The sequence below is a fragment of the Hemicordylus capensis genome, chromosome 5, assembly GCF_027244095.1.
Source record: "Hemicordylus capensis ecotype Gifberg chromosome 5, rHemCap1.1.pri, whole genome shotgun sequence".
In the NCBI taxonomy this organism is placed as follows: domain Eukaryota; kingdom Metazoa; phylum Chordata; class Lepidosauria; order Squamata; family Cordylidae; genus Hemicordylus; species Hemicordylus capensis.
The window spans coordinates 31,481,508-31,498,592 of NC_069661.1; the positions used below are offsets into that span (position 1 = coordinate 31,481,508).

General features: G+C 46.1%; 1 long non-coding RNA gene across 1 annotated transcript; it reads right to left on the reverse strand.

The window, feature by feature from the left end:
• Positions 1–1,191: 1,191 nt before the first annotated feature.
• Positions 1,192–13,038, reverse strand: LOC128327694 (uncharacterized). The gene is made up of 3 exons (XR_008308742.1): positions 12,914–13,038; positions 2,899–3,054; positions 1,192–1,580 (listed from the first exon to the last, which is right to left on the reverse strand). It is a non-coding gene; the product is annotated as an uncharacterized LOC128327694 (long non-coding RNA).
• Between the last annotated feature and the right edge of the window lie 4,047 nt (positions 13,039–17,085).

Here is a 17,085-nt window from a genome sequence, read left to right on the forward strand (position 1 = left end):
ACAAACAGCTCGGAATTAAAACCAAAAATATTTGTTCTTACATTCATATGTGGCAGATTCTGCTTCCCAGAAAAATAACACACATTAAAAAATAACAGAGTAGACAAGTTGTAGTTACACACTAGGCACCAAAAATAGCACAATGTCTTGTAGCAGAGCTCTTCAACAATCACACTTGAGTGCAAAAGACAAATACCCGGGAATGAGAAATGGCTTGGTGTGTAATACTTAATTTAAACAGTGCTGGATTCAGGAAAGGAAGCTTCTGAGTCTGCAAAAGTGATGTCCTTACGAATACATTCTGGGCAGAATATATCATTATTTTTCTGTTCCCAGCCAAGGCACGGAATGGTTGAATCTGGATGGAATGCTGAATTTTAATAACGTTCTGTATAGAAAGTGTCAGCCTTTCAGCATAGGCAGGGATGCATCTTTTGATTACCCCACCCACCCACCTTGTATATCTCAACTTGCAGAAGAAAATAAAGCCAAATTTGGGATTTTCCCCATTTGAAGCTTGTTTGAAAAATCTTTTAAAAATACTGTCTCAAGACACAGATGTAGTATGGGAGTTGTTTCAGATTCTTAATGCAATACCATTAGTGCAGTGAATTTTGAATAAAAATCTGGAAATTGCAAGGTGTGCTCATTTGATAGCTATGATACACATATAGAAAGCCTCCCAAAATTTCAGGTTTTAAAATTCAAAATTGTTATCTGAGATTAGATCCAATCTCAAACAACATCCAAAATTGTTATCTGAGATTTTCTGACCGTTTTGAGCTGAAGATTATTCAGTTTGGTTCATTACTTTCATATATGTCCCATTCGTTTCAGAAATATGGGTGCTTTGGGGTTGATGTCAGTTGTAATCCATATAAAACCTGAACTTAAACCAGCACTTTGTGCCCTGTTACAATCATCCACCTCAGCCTTCGCTTGTGGAGGCTCTGTTCTAACTCCAGAGTTGCAGGATTTGCCTGGTTACTGGATCCTGCTGCCCCATAACTGCTATAAATGCAGTTAGAGCTTGAGTAATGGTGACTTGACATATGCATGCTGAGCATTCAGCAGCTGTATCAAGTGATGACTTATGTGCAAAGCAGCCATAAGAGATCAATCATTTTCACTACCAACAACTGACAAAGTGTTCACACATACTACTGTATTAGGTCCAATATTATACTTTTTTATTACACCCATGTGCTCAGTTGTGTGTCCTTGCGCAATGTGTTATTGGTGAATATACTGGCTAAGAGGTTGCTTCATAGACAGTGCTCTCGTTCTGTGTTAACTGCTTCACCTCCTCTTTCCACCTTTCCTTGACGTTACCAGCACTGGCTTCTCTCTATACTTCCAGACCTCATTTGATGCCAAGTCTCTCTGCTCTGCTTTTCAGCTTCCAAATCCTACCTTTTCTAATTGCTGCTTGGCACTTCTATGCTGGGTGTTTAAAGCGTAAATAGCAGTCAGATCAGGCCCTCCACAGATCTGGACCTTGGTACAGGGATTGGTTTTTACTAGGGTTGCCAACTGATCAAGAAAAACACCTGGCTTGGTCCTGTGTCCTTCTGCTTGAGCTGCAAAAGCAATCCAGTGAATCTTTTCATAGTATGGAAAGAAACATTATCACCTACAAGTATCTGCACATCACTTTGTTGTTATAGACAGAAGTAGAGTGGCTGGTTCAAAAGTTTGCAAGCCAAGTTTTTACCTACCATCATAGTTCTCATCTAGATTGGGCTTTTCTCATGGCTGCTATTTGCCAAGAGAAAAAACAAACAAACTTAAAAAACAAACAAAAAACCCCCAAAAAACCCACAACCAAATGTTTCACTGGTGCCCTGATCCATTGTGTGGGGGTAGGGGGAATCCAGCTATTTACTGTAAAAACAACAAGCAAACGTGAAAGCACTAAGTGGACACTTCTTGCAACATCTAGTTTGACACTTAGATTGCTTCTAACTCCATTCTCTATGCAAGCTGCACATTGACCTGGAGCTTTCCCAAACAGCAGGTTTTACCGTGGGTTTACTGTGAGGCTTTACTGCGAGTTTGAATTTGCCCAAAAATCTGATGCAAAAAGTGGATTTTTTAAATTTTACTCCAGACCTAAATCGGGCTCTGCTCCAATGTGCAATGGAAAACCTGAATCGTGTGTGAAGTGCTCCCCCATATCTCACACAGACTTTGGTGCAAATCCAGCCAATCTGCAAATGCACACACTCCATTCTGGCAGAGAAGCGAGCTAAAAGCCCCATCTGGGAATGTTCCAGTTAATGACAATGGCTGAACTTGCCTCTCCCAGATCATGGACTTGTCAGAGTGCTCTTTGGAGTGCTCAGCTAAGGTTTGGTGTTCTTTGTATGGTGCCTTGACAGAAGTAATGTAATTACTGAAAAAACTTTCATTCTGTATTAAATACTAGTGCATCGAACTTAATGACCATTAGGGGCATTGGGAGTAGAAGTATTTAGTGAGGGTCTCCTTTCCTGTTCCTGCTTGCCTCTACTCTATGACCCCTTCCTTGACTCCTCAGATACTTCCTGTAGTGAGTCAGTCCTCTTCCTTTCCTCTTAGAGAGCAGATGGAAACATCTCTCCCTCCCTCCCTTTTCATTACGTAGCTGATAGATAGGATAGGTCTTTCCTATCTAAAATGTACTTTATCAATAAATCTATTTAGTTTAGATTGTACAACAATCTCCATGTGTGTTCTTTAAAGAACTGCAACAACTAAACTCTGCACTCTACTCTGTAACTGGAGTCAGTAGCTTCTTTTGGCGCTTTGCTAAATAATCACAAACCTCAACAGGGTAGTGGTGTGCACGGACCCGCGGAGCTGAGGTCCGGCACTGGGGTGGGGGTTCCTTTAAGGGAGGGAAGAGGGTTTACTTACCCCTTCGGCTGCTTTTCCCCCTCCTGTGCACGTATTTCCATCAGTAATTGGGGCGGCAGGATACCTCCCTGCTGCCCCTTCCTCGCTTGGTTGAAAAAGGCTTCAAGAATGCAATAGGGAGGGGAACGAGCTTTGCCAGCAGACATTGCAGTCACTCTGAGAACAAATGAAAGGACAGCCAAAAGAACAAAAGCTAAAATGTGGGAATGATCACAAATGAAAGAAATGATTTTATTCTTGATTCAGGTGCTACCAGTATCCTGAATTCTCCTGAACTGTTTGTTGATTTAGACACGGATCACAAAGTTTCTGTTTTTACTGCTAATGGGGACACAGTTTGTTATCAAGGAAAAGGAGATGCAAAAGTGATTTGCAGAATGCCTAATGGGCAGGCTCAAGAGATTTTAATTAAAGATGCTCTCTTTGTTCCTGATAGGGAGACTAATTTGATTTCAGTAAGGCATGTAGTTAATAAAGGCTACAAACTGACTTTTGAGGACAAAACTTATTACATTACCAAAACTAATAATTTAACAATGACTGATCATATGCGTGGAGATGGACTTTTTCCAATTAGACTGTGTAACTGAACAGGCAAGGATTGCAGCTTCATGCAAACACAAGAACTGTTCTACCATATGGCATTAAAAGACTAGTGCATAGGCAAATAAATGTGATAAATGAACTTGAGAAAAATGTACCGATTAAGGATTTTAAAGTGGAGTTATGCAAAGAAACTGCCAATAGATATCAATGTTGCTTAATTAATAAAGGAGTGAAACCCAGCTTTGCTGGAAAGACACAAAGAGAATCACAGAGTATTTTGGAACTAATACATTCTGATGTCTGTGGTCCACTTGAACACAGTATGGGTGGCAATCACTACATACATTTATTGATGATTTTTCAATGTTTACTTATTTATATTTACCGTATAATATTTACTTATGTATATCCACTGAGAGATAAAAGTCAAGCGTTTGAGAAATTTAAAGAGTATGTTGCACTTGTCCATAGTAAATTTGGAAGAAAGCCCCAGCATTTAAGGTCAGATAATGGAGGGGAATACATATCAAATGACATGAAAACATCCCTAAAGGAAAATGGAGTTTCACATGAAACTGGTCTTGCATTCATGTGGTCTTGCATTCATGTGACCAGTTTCAGAAACTGGTCTTGCATTCATGTGACCAGTTTCACATGAAACTGGTCACATGAAACTGGTCTTGCCCTGCTGGATCAGGCCCAATGCCCATCTAGTCCAGCATCCCGTTTCGCACAGTGGCCCACCGGATGCTGCTGGAAGCCACAGGCAGGAGTTGAGGGCATGCCCTCTCTCCTGCTGTTACTCCTCTGCAACTGGTACCCAGAGGCACCCTGCTCCCGAGGCTGGAGGTGGCCTACAGCCCTCCGACTAGTAGCCATCAATAGACCTCTTCTCCATGAAGTTATCCAAACCCCTCTTAAAGCCATCCAGGTTGTTGGCTGTCACCGCATCTCGTGGCAGAGAATTCCACAAGTGGATTATGCATTGTGTGAAAAAGTACTTCCATTTGCTGGTCCTAGATTTCCTGGCAATCAATTTCATGGAATGACCTCTGGTTCTAGTGTTATGGGAGGGGGAGAAGAATTTCTCTCTATCCACTTTCTCCACAATATGCATGATTTTATAGACCTCTATCATGTCTCCCCACAGTCGTCTTTTTTCTCAACTAAATAGCCCCAAGTGTTGTAGCCTAGCCTCATAAGAAAGGTGCTCTAGGCCCTTGATCATCTTGGTTGCCCTCTTCTGAACCGTTTCCAGTTCTACAATGTCCTTTTTTAGATGTGGTGACCAGAATTGTACACAGTACTCCAGGTGTGGCCACACCATAGTTTTGTATAAGGGCATTATAATATTAGCAGTTTTGTTTTCAATCCCCTTCCTAATGATCCCTAGCATGGAATTGGCCTTTTTTACAGCTGCTGCACATTGAGTCGACACTTTCAACGAGCTGTCCACGACGACCCCAAGATCCCTCTCCTGGTCAGTCACCGACAGTTCAGATCCCATCAGCATATACTTGAAGTTGGGGTTCTTCATCCCAATGTGCATCAGTTTACACTTGCCAATACTGAACCACATTTGCCACTTTGTTGCCCACTCATCCAGTTTGGAGAGATCCTTTTGGAGCTCTTCACAATCAGTTATGGATTTCACTACCCGAAAGAGTTTGGTATCATCTGCAAATTTGGCCACCTCGCTGCTTACCCCTGCTTCTAGATCATTTATGAATAAATTAAAAAGCACCGGTCCCAGTACAGATCCCTGGGGGACCACACTTCTTACTTCCCTCCATTGCGAAACTCTCCATTTATACCTATCCTCTGTTTCCTGTCTTTTAACCAGTTAGCAATCCACACATGTACTTGTCCCCTTATCCCATGATCGCTATATTTCCTCAGGAGTCGTTGATGAGGAACTTTGTCAAAAGCTTTTTGGAAATCCAGGTATACTATGTCAACTGGATCACCTTGATCCACACACTTGTTGACACTCTCAAAGAACTCCAAAAGGTTGGTCAGGCAAGAGTTACTTTTGCGGAACCCATGCTGGTTCACTCCCAGCAGGGCCTGTTCTTCTATGTGCTTTACAATTTTATCCTTGAGGATGCTTTCTATCAATTTGCCTGGAATGGATGTTAAGCTAACCAGCCTGTAATTTCCCGGCTCACCCCTGGATCCTTTCTTGAAAATCGATGTTACATTTGCTACTCTCCAGTCCTCTGGTACAGAACCTGATAGCAGGGATAAGTTATATATTTTAGCAAGGAGGTCAACAATTTAACATTTGAGTTCTTTGAGGACTCTTGGATGGATGCCATCCGGCCCTGGTGATTTGTTAGTTTTCAGTTTTTCCAGACAGTTTAGAACATCATCTCTCGTCACTTCTATCTGGCTCAGTTCTATAGCCTCCATCCCCGAAAAGCCTGGTTCAGGAACAGGTATATGCTCAGTATCCTCTGCTGTGAAGATGGACACAAAGAACTCATTTAGCTTCTCTGCAACCTCCATATTCTCCTTAATAATCCCTTTCACTCCCTCATTGTCTAATGGTCCAACTGCCTCCCTGGCAGGTTTGCTGCTTCTGATGTATTTAAAGAAGTTTTTGTTATCCCCCTTGATGCTTTTAGCTAAATGTTCCTCATATGTCCCAAAGGCCAAACAAAACAAACTCAATTTCAGAAGCAAACTGGGAGTGTTGGTTGGATATGTGCCTGGCCAAAAGGGATACAGAATCCTCAATCCTACAAATGGAGAGGTCAGAATTCACAATGTGGTATATTTTGATGGGAGACAAGGGCCAACTAGAGATGATGTACCAGGACTTGTGCCAGAGATCCAGGTGAAAGAGGAACCATGTGACTGGAACCCCACTGAACCCAGAGAATCTGTGCCAGAACCAGAAGCAGGTTCAGAAGGAGATACAGATTCAGAAGGGGCTGCACAGCCTGAGCCAGAACTGAGATGCTCACATAGGTCCAACAGAGGGGTTCCACCCAAGACTCTCACTCATGACTAAAAGAGGAGAGATACAAGAACCCATCGCATGGTGAGATGTAGAAAAGATGCCAGCTGATGAAGCTGAGAAATGAAGAAAAGCAGGATTAGAAGAAATTGATCCCCTGCACAAAAATGAGACCTGGATACTTGTAGAACTACGCACTGGAAGAAAGACTGTGGGGTGCAAGTGGGTCTTCAAAGTCAAGCAAGGTGCAGAAGGTGATGTACAGTGCTACAAAGCCAGACTAGTAGCCAAAGGATACCCCCAAATCTATGGTGAGGACTATGATGAGACCTTTGCACCAGTTGTGAAACACACTTCAATTAGGACACTGTTCAGCGTGGCAATAGCCAGAAAGATGCAGATTAGCCACTTGGATGTAAAGACTGCGTCCTTCATGGGGAAATCAAGGAAGACATCTACATGCATCAGCCACCAGGCTTTGAGGTACCTGGAAAGAAGGAGCTTGTGTGCAAACTACAAAAGAGCATCTATGGCTTAAAACATGAAGTCAGAGCATGGAATGGGAAGCTGAATCAACTGCTACAAAGAGGGGTTCAAAAAGTGGACCCCTGCCTATTTTCAAGATTCAGAGACAATAAATGGACTTGCATCCTGACATATGTAGATGACTTGATCTTTGCATATGAAGAAAAACAAGACAGCCATGAGATTGTACAGCACTTGAACAAGGAAATAGAGGTGGAGGAACTCAGAAGCATCTCCTATTACCTTGGCATCCAAATAGAAAGATAAGGGGATGGGACATTCCTTCTCAACCAGAAGCAGTAGATAAAGGATCTTCTAGAATGCCTGGGACTGACAGATGCCAGTGAAGTCAGTATGCCAATGTATGCACATTTCTGGAAGTAAGTGGAGACAGTGAGCCTTTACCAGCCAACAATCAATACAGAAAGGCAATTGGAAAGCTTCTGTATACAGCCACAGTAACAAGGCCAGATATTGCTTCAGCAGTGGGAATCCTGAGCAGAAAAGTAAGTGCACCAACCAACAGCGTTTGGATTGCAGTCAAAAGACTGGGAAGATATCTAAAGGGCACTGCACATTGGAGATTCCAGCGAGTAGCAATCCCAGACTAGTGGGATACATAGATGCAGCAGCAATCCCAGACTAGTGGGATACATAGATGCAGACTGGAACAAAGGCAGAACAGACTGCAAGTCCACAAGTGGACACCTGTTCTTATATGGCGATGGAGCCATAAGTTGAGCTAGCCACAAGCAGTCACTTCTTGCACTTTCATCCAGAGAAGCAGAATACATTTCCGTAGTTGAAGCATTCAAATAAGTGGTGTAGATACACCAGCTACTACTGGATTTTGGGATTGAGGAACTAAAGCCCACAGTCATGTTTGAGGATAACCAAAGTTGTATCCAGAACTCCCAGATGGAGAAGATGAAGTCCCGAACTAAGCACATTCCCATAAAATATCACTGTGTTTGAGACATGCAAGAAAAAGGCGTAGTCCAGTTGGAGTACTGCCCAATAGAAGAGATGGTGGCAGATGGATTGACTAAGCCACTGCCCAGAGACAGATTCCAGATGCTTCATGAGAAGATGGGAGTCGTGAGCTGGTGCAACAGGCGATGAAAAGGGGTGTTGGAGATGCAGTTCTAGTGCATCGACCTTTTGCATTGACTCTCCTAGGGGCAATGGAAATAGAGGTATTCAGTGAGGGTTTCCTTTTCTGTCCTGCCTTTACTCTATGACTCCTACTATGATTCCTCAGATACTTCTTGTAGTGAGTCATAGTCTTCCTTTCCTCTCAGAGGGCACATGGAAACATCTCTCTCCTCCTACCTATTCATTATGTAGCTGCAAGATAGGATAGATCTTTCCTGTCTCAAATGTACTTCACCAATAAATCTATTTAGTTTAGATTGTACAACAATCTCCATGCATGTTCTTTAAAGAACTGCAACAACTAAACTCTGCACTCTACCCTGTAACTGGAGTGGATAACTTTTTTGATGCTTTGCTAAATAATAATAATAATAATAATAATAATAATTATTATTATTATTATTATTATTATTATTATTATTATTATTATTATTATTATTACATTTATATCCCGCTCTTCCTCCAAGGAGCCCAGAACGGTGTACTACATACTTGGGTTTCTCTTTCACAACAACCCTGTGAAGTAGGTTAGGCTCAGACCGAAGTGACTGCCCCAGAGTAACCCAGCTAGTTTCATGGCTGAATGGGGATTTGAACTCGGGTCTCTCCGGTCCTAGTCCAGCACTCTAATCACAACCCCAACAGTGGGGACATAGGAATATAGGATGCTGACTTATACTGAGTCAGGCCATTGATCCATGTTTTATAACGGCTTCCCTTGTAAACATGAAGTTATCAGGATCCTCCTTGGGACAAATGTCCAAACAAACAACAAACTGCAAAAGATTACTGAATAGAATACAACACTTTATTCAGAAGGAACTCAATTTTCTCCTCCTTTCCCTCCCTTTTTCTTTCTTACTCCACCCCGCCCCCCCCACACCCCACACACTCTCTACAGGATCCCCACTGGGACCAACCAACAACAACAAAACTTGAAAGATTACTAGAGCTAATCCAAGAGTCCATCTAGCTCAGTATTGTCTACACAGACTGGAAGTGACTTCTCCAAGATCACAGGCAGGAGTCTCTCCCAGCCGTATCTGGAGATGCCAGGGAGGGAACTTGCATGGAAGCATGCAGGTGCTCTTTGCAGAGGGGCCCCAACCCCTAAGAGGAACATCTTACAGTGCTCACATGTGCTGTCCCATTCAAATGCAAACCAGGGCAGACCCTGCTTAGCAAAGGGGAAAATTCATTGCTACCACAAGACCAGCTCTCCTTAAGCCAGTGACTGAGAAATGAGTGGTGGGGATGGGAGAAGGGAAACATTCAAGGATAGGAACGGAGCGGGGGAGACCTTGGAAAGCCTGTCAAAAAACCCTGCATTTTTGACCCAGCAGCTATTTAGTGCACTCCTCCTCCAACTCCTCCTCCTCCTCCTCCTCCTCCTCCTCCTCTAATATTTATATACTGCTCATCAACCAAAGTTCTCAAAGCGGTTTAGCATTAGCAGTAGGTTTCTAAGATATTCTATCATTTTCTCTCTCTCTAACTGTTTGTTAGACCTGTGTGAAGCTTTGGCTAAAATCAAATACTCCACACAGCCCCATTGGCACTGCACAGACTGTTCCCACATTGTGCATTGCTGCACTTTGCCCAGTGCTGGTGGGGCTCCTTTAACAAACAGAGCCCAGTCAAGCCCCAGCACCATCTTGGAAGGCATGCTTGGAACTTTGGAAATTGTGGTTCTTCCCGTCCTCTCCCTGTAGAGCTCTGTGGAGAAGGCACTGAGAAGGACTACACTCTTCTGAGTTGTATGTGGAAAATGCTGAGAAGGACTATACTTCCCAGTACTCTGTATGTGCCTTGATAGGATCGGGCTTAATAAGTAATTCTGTTTCTCTTAAAGCACATGGGTCAGTGCAGTGGGAAATGGCTCTTATGGGAGATTCCCCCCCCAAGTGGCCCCCACTTGAAAAATACTGAAGATTACTGCCCTTGATATTAAAGAATTTCATAGGGATTTGTTTTATAGCTGCTTCCTTCATAGACACCAAGAAATCTTATGTAGATTCAACTAAAGATTTATTCAGAAACAAATCAATTTTTCCTTCTCCTTTTGCTCCCTTTTTTCTTTCTGATTCCACTCCCCATACTCTCTACAGGATCCCCACTGGGACAAACTTCTCAACAGCAAAACATAAAAGATTACTAGACAGAATACAACAGTATTAACATCCCTGCTGGATCAGGCCCAAGGCCTATCTAGTTCAGCATCCTGTTTCACACAATGGCCCACTGGCTGCCTCCGAAAAGCCCACAGACAAGAGGCGAGAGCATGCCCTCGCTGTTGCTCCCCTGCAACTGGTATTTGGAGGCATCTTGCCTCTGAGGCTGTAGGAGGCCTATAGCCACCAGACTAGTAGCCATTGATTGACTTGTCCTCCATGAATAAGTCCCTTTTAAAGCCATCCAAGCTAATGGCCATCACTACATCCTGTGGCAGAGAATTCCATAGATTAATTATGTGCTGTGTGAAAAGGTATTTCCTTTGCTTGGTCAAAATCCACCCAGGCTGGTCACTGGCTCTCATGAAGTTGGCTCTCATGAAGTTATAATTCTATTATATCCCCCCCCCCCGCACCCCACATCCTCTTGAGCATCCTGCCCCCTTCCCTAGAGCTATAGATCAAGTCCACAGTTGACTGCGTTCACTAGTAAAATAAAATAACTCCAGATTTTCCCAGAGTTATGTATGTAATTTATGGTAATTTGTTAAGCCTGTCAGTTTTCTTTCAGGATCAGGTGTCACATATGAGAAATACTTCAAAGGGCATATGAGTCAAGATTTTGGGCAAGAAGTACTTGGTAACTTTATACGTAAGGATGCTTGAACTTTGGAACATGCAAAAACCTGATCTGCAGAGCATGTTTGCTGGTCCTATTTATTCATATCTGGAGAGCTCACATCTCCCACACATTTTTATGCATTCTTTATTCTGCATCTTGACCACAGCATGTGGCTCCTCAGTTGATTATTCCGTTAATATTACTGGCATTTATATATATGTTTTGTTACTAACAATTTATTAAATACACATTTCCATAATTTAGCATTCAAAATAATACAGTGGACCAAAAGCAGCAGCAGCAGCAGCAACAGCAGCAGCGGGAAGGACCCGATGTCTGGATAAAACAGACCAGTCAATAACACCTGTCTGACTGTGTAAACAAGAAATAATAATAAAATAATAAATACATTGGCTTGCCTTACCCTCCCAACATATTATTACTGTATTTTATTTATATACCACTTTTCAACAAAGAAGTTCTCAAAGCAGTTTACACAGAAAAAAATAATAAGATGGTTCCTTGCCCCCAAAGGACTCACAGTCTAAAAAGGAACAAAAGGTAGGCACCAGCAACAGTCACTGTAAGGCCACTGTGCTGGGGCTGAATAGGACCAGTTGCTCTCCCCTGCTAAATACAAGAGAGCTTGTAGATCCCACAGTGGAATTTGTATGCCATATTCTGGCTTGTGACAATGGTGGGTATCAACCCTTCTGCACGTATCCCTTAGTTAGCCCTCTGCCTGACACTCACTGTTACATAACCACTATTTGTTTTTAGTCAGCCTTTCCGAGGATTACATAATCAGATTTACCCAACTTTTGATAACTGGAGGTCAAGGGAGCTGAAGATACAGGTTTCTCTTTACCCAACAGGGCACTCAAGATTGTTTGCATTTCAAACAGAGTCCCATCTTTACATGCCAGTGGACATCTGTGTTGCAAGCATATATTCTCCAAGCCAAATAACCTCTGTGCCCTTGAGTTAAATGTACTGGAGTACTGGAAAATTCTCATTTTTGAAATTAAGCACTAGTTAGAAATTACAAATTTGTGCTAAGAACAGATTGACTTTTATTTGAGAATGTTTAGCATATGGTTTACAAAAGCAACAGTGAATAGGATTTCCCGATAAAACACGGCCGCGTACTGATCTTAGCCAAAGGCCGAGAAGCGATATTTGTGCTAAGTAGCTTTTGCTACTACCTAATAGTGCAGTGGGGAAGTAACTTGCCTAGGGAGCAAGAGGTTGCTGGTTCAAATCCCCGCTGGTATGTTTCCCAGACTATGGCAAACACCTGTATTGGGCAGCAGTGATACAGGAAGATGCTGGAAGGCATCATCTAATACTGCGTGGGAGATGGCAATGATAAACCTCTCCTGTATTCTACCAAAGACAACCACATGACTCTGTGATTGCCAGGAGTCGACACCAACTCAACGGCACAACAACTTTAGTTTTTTAAACCTGGTTGGCCACTGTGTGAAACAGGATGCTGGACTAGATAGGCCTTGGGCTATCTAGAAAATTCTTATGTTCTTAAACCTCCCTATACATGGGAGCTATTTACACGAGCAGAAAACAGGGTGACCTCCTGAATGCAGCTGGAAACCTATTTTTATCTCATAGCAAACAGACTAGCATATTGTGCAGACTTGGCAGGGAGCATGAGCGACATATGATTAACATTTCAGGGTTTCCCAGCCACAGCTACCGTGTTTCCCCAAAAGTAAGACCTACCCTGAAAGTAAGACCTAGCAGTAATTTCTGATGTACCGCTAATATAAGCCCTCCCCCGAAAATAAGACCTACCCGAAAATAAGACCTAGTGCATTTTTGGGGCCTAAAATTAATATAAGACACTGTCTTATTTTCGGGGAAACACAAATAACTTTTGATTAAGGTCAAGAACACAGCAAACTGAGGTGTCATGTCTGAGTAACAGTTGATGGACTGAAAGGACACTGAGTAGAAGGGTAGCAGCCAACTATTCAAACTAGAACTTTTTTGAACTTCAATAAAAATAAGACCTACCCGAAAATAAGCCCTAGTGCATTTTTTGGGCCTAAAATTAATATAAGACACTGTCTTATTTTCGGGGAAACACAGTAGCATTGCTGGTCCTCCAACTCCGCCCCTGGCGGTAGCAGCTCCCTGAGTGGACAGGGCGATCATGTGACCCAAGGAGACCACTCAGAGGGCTACAAGCTGCAGCCCCTCTTTGCTGCTTCCTGATTGGTAGACTCAGTTAACCCTTTCCTGGCAACTGCAGCACTGTCAAAGGCACTGAACTCCATCCCAATGCCCAAATCTCCCAGTCCACAACAAGGCAGGGACAGAAGGAGAGAGAAGAGAGCAGCTGCCAGCCAGCCCCAAAGGAAGAGCCACACACACACACATCCAACGAACACCCCAGATCCAGGAGGGACAAAGGATGAGATCCAAACAAAGAGACCCAGCATGAACATAGGAGGGTGGGCATGTGGGGGCACCTGCCCTGATGCTGCATCTGGGGGCACCTGCCCTGATGCTGCCACTTGCCACTGTTGCAGTGCCAGCAGGGTGGGAGAGTGAGTGGCAAAGTGTCGCCCACACCTGCTCTCCCTCATTGGCACTGCTACCCTCTGCATCTTGATGATGGCACAGAGGGTGGGTGGGTTCATTGGCACACCCAGGCAAATTGGACACCTGGACCACCCCTGCCGTGAGGCCCCCCCGCTCCTGTGAGCCCCTGCTGCCACCGAGAGCCCCCCCCCCGCAGCTGCCATTGCCGCCATGAGGCCGAACCAGCGATGCTTGCACGGACAGTCAGTCCAGCAGTCGCTCCCACTCCACCTGCCGCCACCATGGGGTCCTGCCCCAACTCCACCCCTGGCCGCACACATGGTGGCTAGAATACTTGTAACGATCAGCAATTTGGCCTCGCGGGGGCAGCAGGCAACCCCACAGCAGCCGTTCAACGCCTCCCCCACACCTTGGGGGCCATGGGCAAGGGCCCCATGGTCCGGGGGTAAGAGCACCTCTGGTCAGGTGGGTGATGCTGAACATCTGCCCACTCACCCACCCACCCCACCCACTGGCCATATGCTACGGGCCCCACATTTTTGAGGATGCATCCCCACATCCCCTTGCAGGGTACAAAGGCCTCCACTGAGGGCGGCACCAAGCGGCCCTGGTCAGCAGCAGCCAGTTTTGTCACCACCGCCACAGTCTACAAGCCTTGGAGAGGGGCCCCAGCTTGCTGCCCCCCCCCCCCCCGTGAGCCAGGCAGAGCCCTGGGGCTTCTTTGGTAGCAGCCCCGCACCCACTGGCCCCTCCAGCGTGTCTGTTGCTTGGGAGTGGCTCTGGGCACTTTGCTGGCCTGGAAGCAAGCATGAAAGCTAGCTGAACTGCTGGGAGCCTCTGGAGGTGGGATGCGCGGCGGGTCCCTTTGGACTTCAGGAAGTGGTTCCCCTGCCTGCGGGAAGGTCAGCCGGCCATCCCACCCACTTCCTGCCTGTTGGAGACCTTATCGGACCCACCCGGAGCAGCCGCCATCGCCGCCTGCTTGGGAAGGAGGAGAGCGCTGGCAAGACTGCTGCTGCTCCCTGCCCCGCCTTTCCCTGGATTCTGAGTGGGGCAGGGGCTTGATTCTTGGGCTGATCCTTCAGCGCCTTTGCTGAGCGCATCTCTAGCCCGATTCCTTTTGAACTGGCCCCCAGCAGCACTCCCTGGCCACTCCCACCACCCCCTGCGAACAGAAAAGGGAGGTTGCTGGCCCTGCAGAGGTATATAGGCAGGTTGGAGTGGGCCCAGGGACCCAAGTGAAGCTGGGCGCCTGCCCCTGTGACAGCTGTACAAAGGAAAAATGACATGTGTGTGCGCGCACACGCAGACACACAAACACTGCTCAGCTCATTCTACATCCTCCTGCAGATGGCAAGAGAACAGGTGGGCGGGGAGGGGCGAGGAAACATGCAAGTGGCGAGGAGGGAGCGAGCAAGCAGATGGGCAAGTGAGCGAGTGGGCGAGCAGTTCTTCCACACTCACGACATCCTATCAACGGTGCCTCTTGCCACCCATCCTTCTGCACCCTGCCCATCTATTTAGGGGCCTGACTGAGGATTCCCTTTCATCCCAGGGATCTCGCACCGGGACTGCCCTCCTCCCTTGAGGAGAGGCAGCCTTCTTATCTCCCCACAAAGCTCACCCTGCCATTCTGTCCTGCGACACCCTGCATGCCTATCCGCCAAGCAAAGGCCCCCAGGCTTCACTGTCAGGACACCCCACCTACTCTCTCCTCTCAGGTGAGGGTGGCCATTGGGCAGGCTAGCACAAACAAGGGGGGCTGTGTTTCGAGGCGTTGGCCCCAGCATCTTTCCTCAAGTGGGAAGCTCACTAGGATTGCAGTGCTTCAGAGCGTGTGCAGGGAGCACTGCCCGAGGCCAAGCATCTGCAAGGCTGCTGCCTTGAGCTCCTGTGCTGTTTTGTGCCATGATGTCACCTGCTGGCAAGGAACACTCTTCGCTGTGTACACTGTCCCTGCTGCCTCTGGGAAGCGAGCACTGGTGGGTCCCGGCCAATGGAAGCCCTTCTCCCCATGGCAGCAGCTCTCTTCCTTAATGATGCCTCCCTGTTGCGGGCTTCTTCTTACCATATAGTGGACAAGCATGCACTCCCTCCCTCCTCTCCCACCCCACCCCCCAACTGGCGCCAGGCAGGGGGGAGCAAGAGCCCCATTACTTGTGCAGTTTCAACCTAGGGAGGGGGATGTTCCCCTTGCCTTGGGGGTTGGGGGTGTATCACCTCTGGGGCAGCAGTGTGAGGAAGGCACTGGAAGGTAGCTTCAGAGTCTGCACAGGTGATGGGGCTGCTGCTCTCTCATGATGCTGGCATGGGGTGGATGGCATGTTCCTCTTTTCCCTTGGGCTCATTTGCAAGGTGCCTGTCACTTTAAGAAAGTTGGAGTGAGTGCTGCTGAGTGCTGTAGCTGGGCAGTCTTTTCTCAAACATTCATCTTGCTTTGCAGGGCACTCTGGTATCCAAGCTCTATGGTATCCCAGTAAAGAGGAGGGGAGGGAGTCTCAAACAGCGTCCCACAGCATCCCATGGCTCCACATGAGCCCTGGGAGGGGGGAGGCAACCTCCCCTGCTTGCTAAACCTGGTTTTAGAGGAGGGGCTAGGAACTGGGTGACTCTCTTTTGACAGAACCCTGTTTGAAAGCTTGTCGAGGTTTCACACGGGAGTGATAACCCCGCCTTCAGACTTCAAGCCCTGTTTTGGCTGGTTGTGAGAATAGCCTCATGGTCTTTCTCCGGGTACCGAAAATGCCATTTTACTAGCTGCAATTTGTATGTCCATGATTCTATTAGATCTTCTAATAGGCTTTTGATACTGTTGGTCATAAGGTGTCTGCACTGTGTCTGCAGACTTGGCAGTCATGGGGTTGATCTTGAACAGTTCCCCTTTATCCTTGGCAGAGATGTCTGAAATGATAGGTGACTGAGTTCAGCAGCACTGCAGTGCCAAGAGCCATATAAAAGGCACTAGTTTGAAATCCCTGGTCTTATATTTCCAGGAAGGGAAGAGAACCTATTCATCCCACTTGCAATCTGGACTGCCTGTGCCATGGAGAAGAGTGGCAGCCCCTTCAGGCGTCAGAATGTGGGCCAGTTCTCCAGGTGGCAAAGTAGCCCATCCAGCAACTCCTCTTCCATGCCTTATACCGAGTCAGGCCATTGGTCCATCTAGCTCAGTATTGTCAACACAGACTGGCAGCAACTTTCCAAGGTTTCAGGCAGAAGTCTTTCCCTGCCCTACCTGGAGAGGCCAGGGATTGAACCTGGAACCTTTTGCATTCAGGCAGATGCTGCCCTACTGAGCTATGGTTTCTCCCTGAAGCTGCCTTATTCCAAGTCTGACAATATACCCTATTCCAAGTCTCTAAGGCCTACTTGGAGATGCTAGGGACTGAACCTGGGACCTTCTGCATGCAAAGCAGGTGCTCTACCACTGAGCAGATGCTCTACCACACAAGTAACATGGTGATGCAAATGGCCTCCATGCATGTGCAGAGGCCCCAACACAGCTGGACCGGGCCGCAATTCAGGAGGCTGGCGGGGGGCTTGGAGGAATACCCCCCCGCCTGAAAATAGAAGGTAAATAAGTGCCCTTTCACTAGCCCCCCCCTTTGGGATTAGGAAATGCTCCTTTTACTTGTATAATG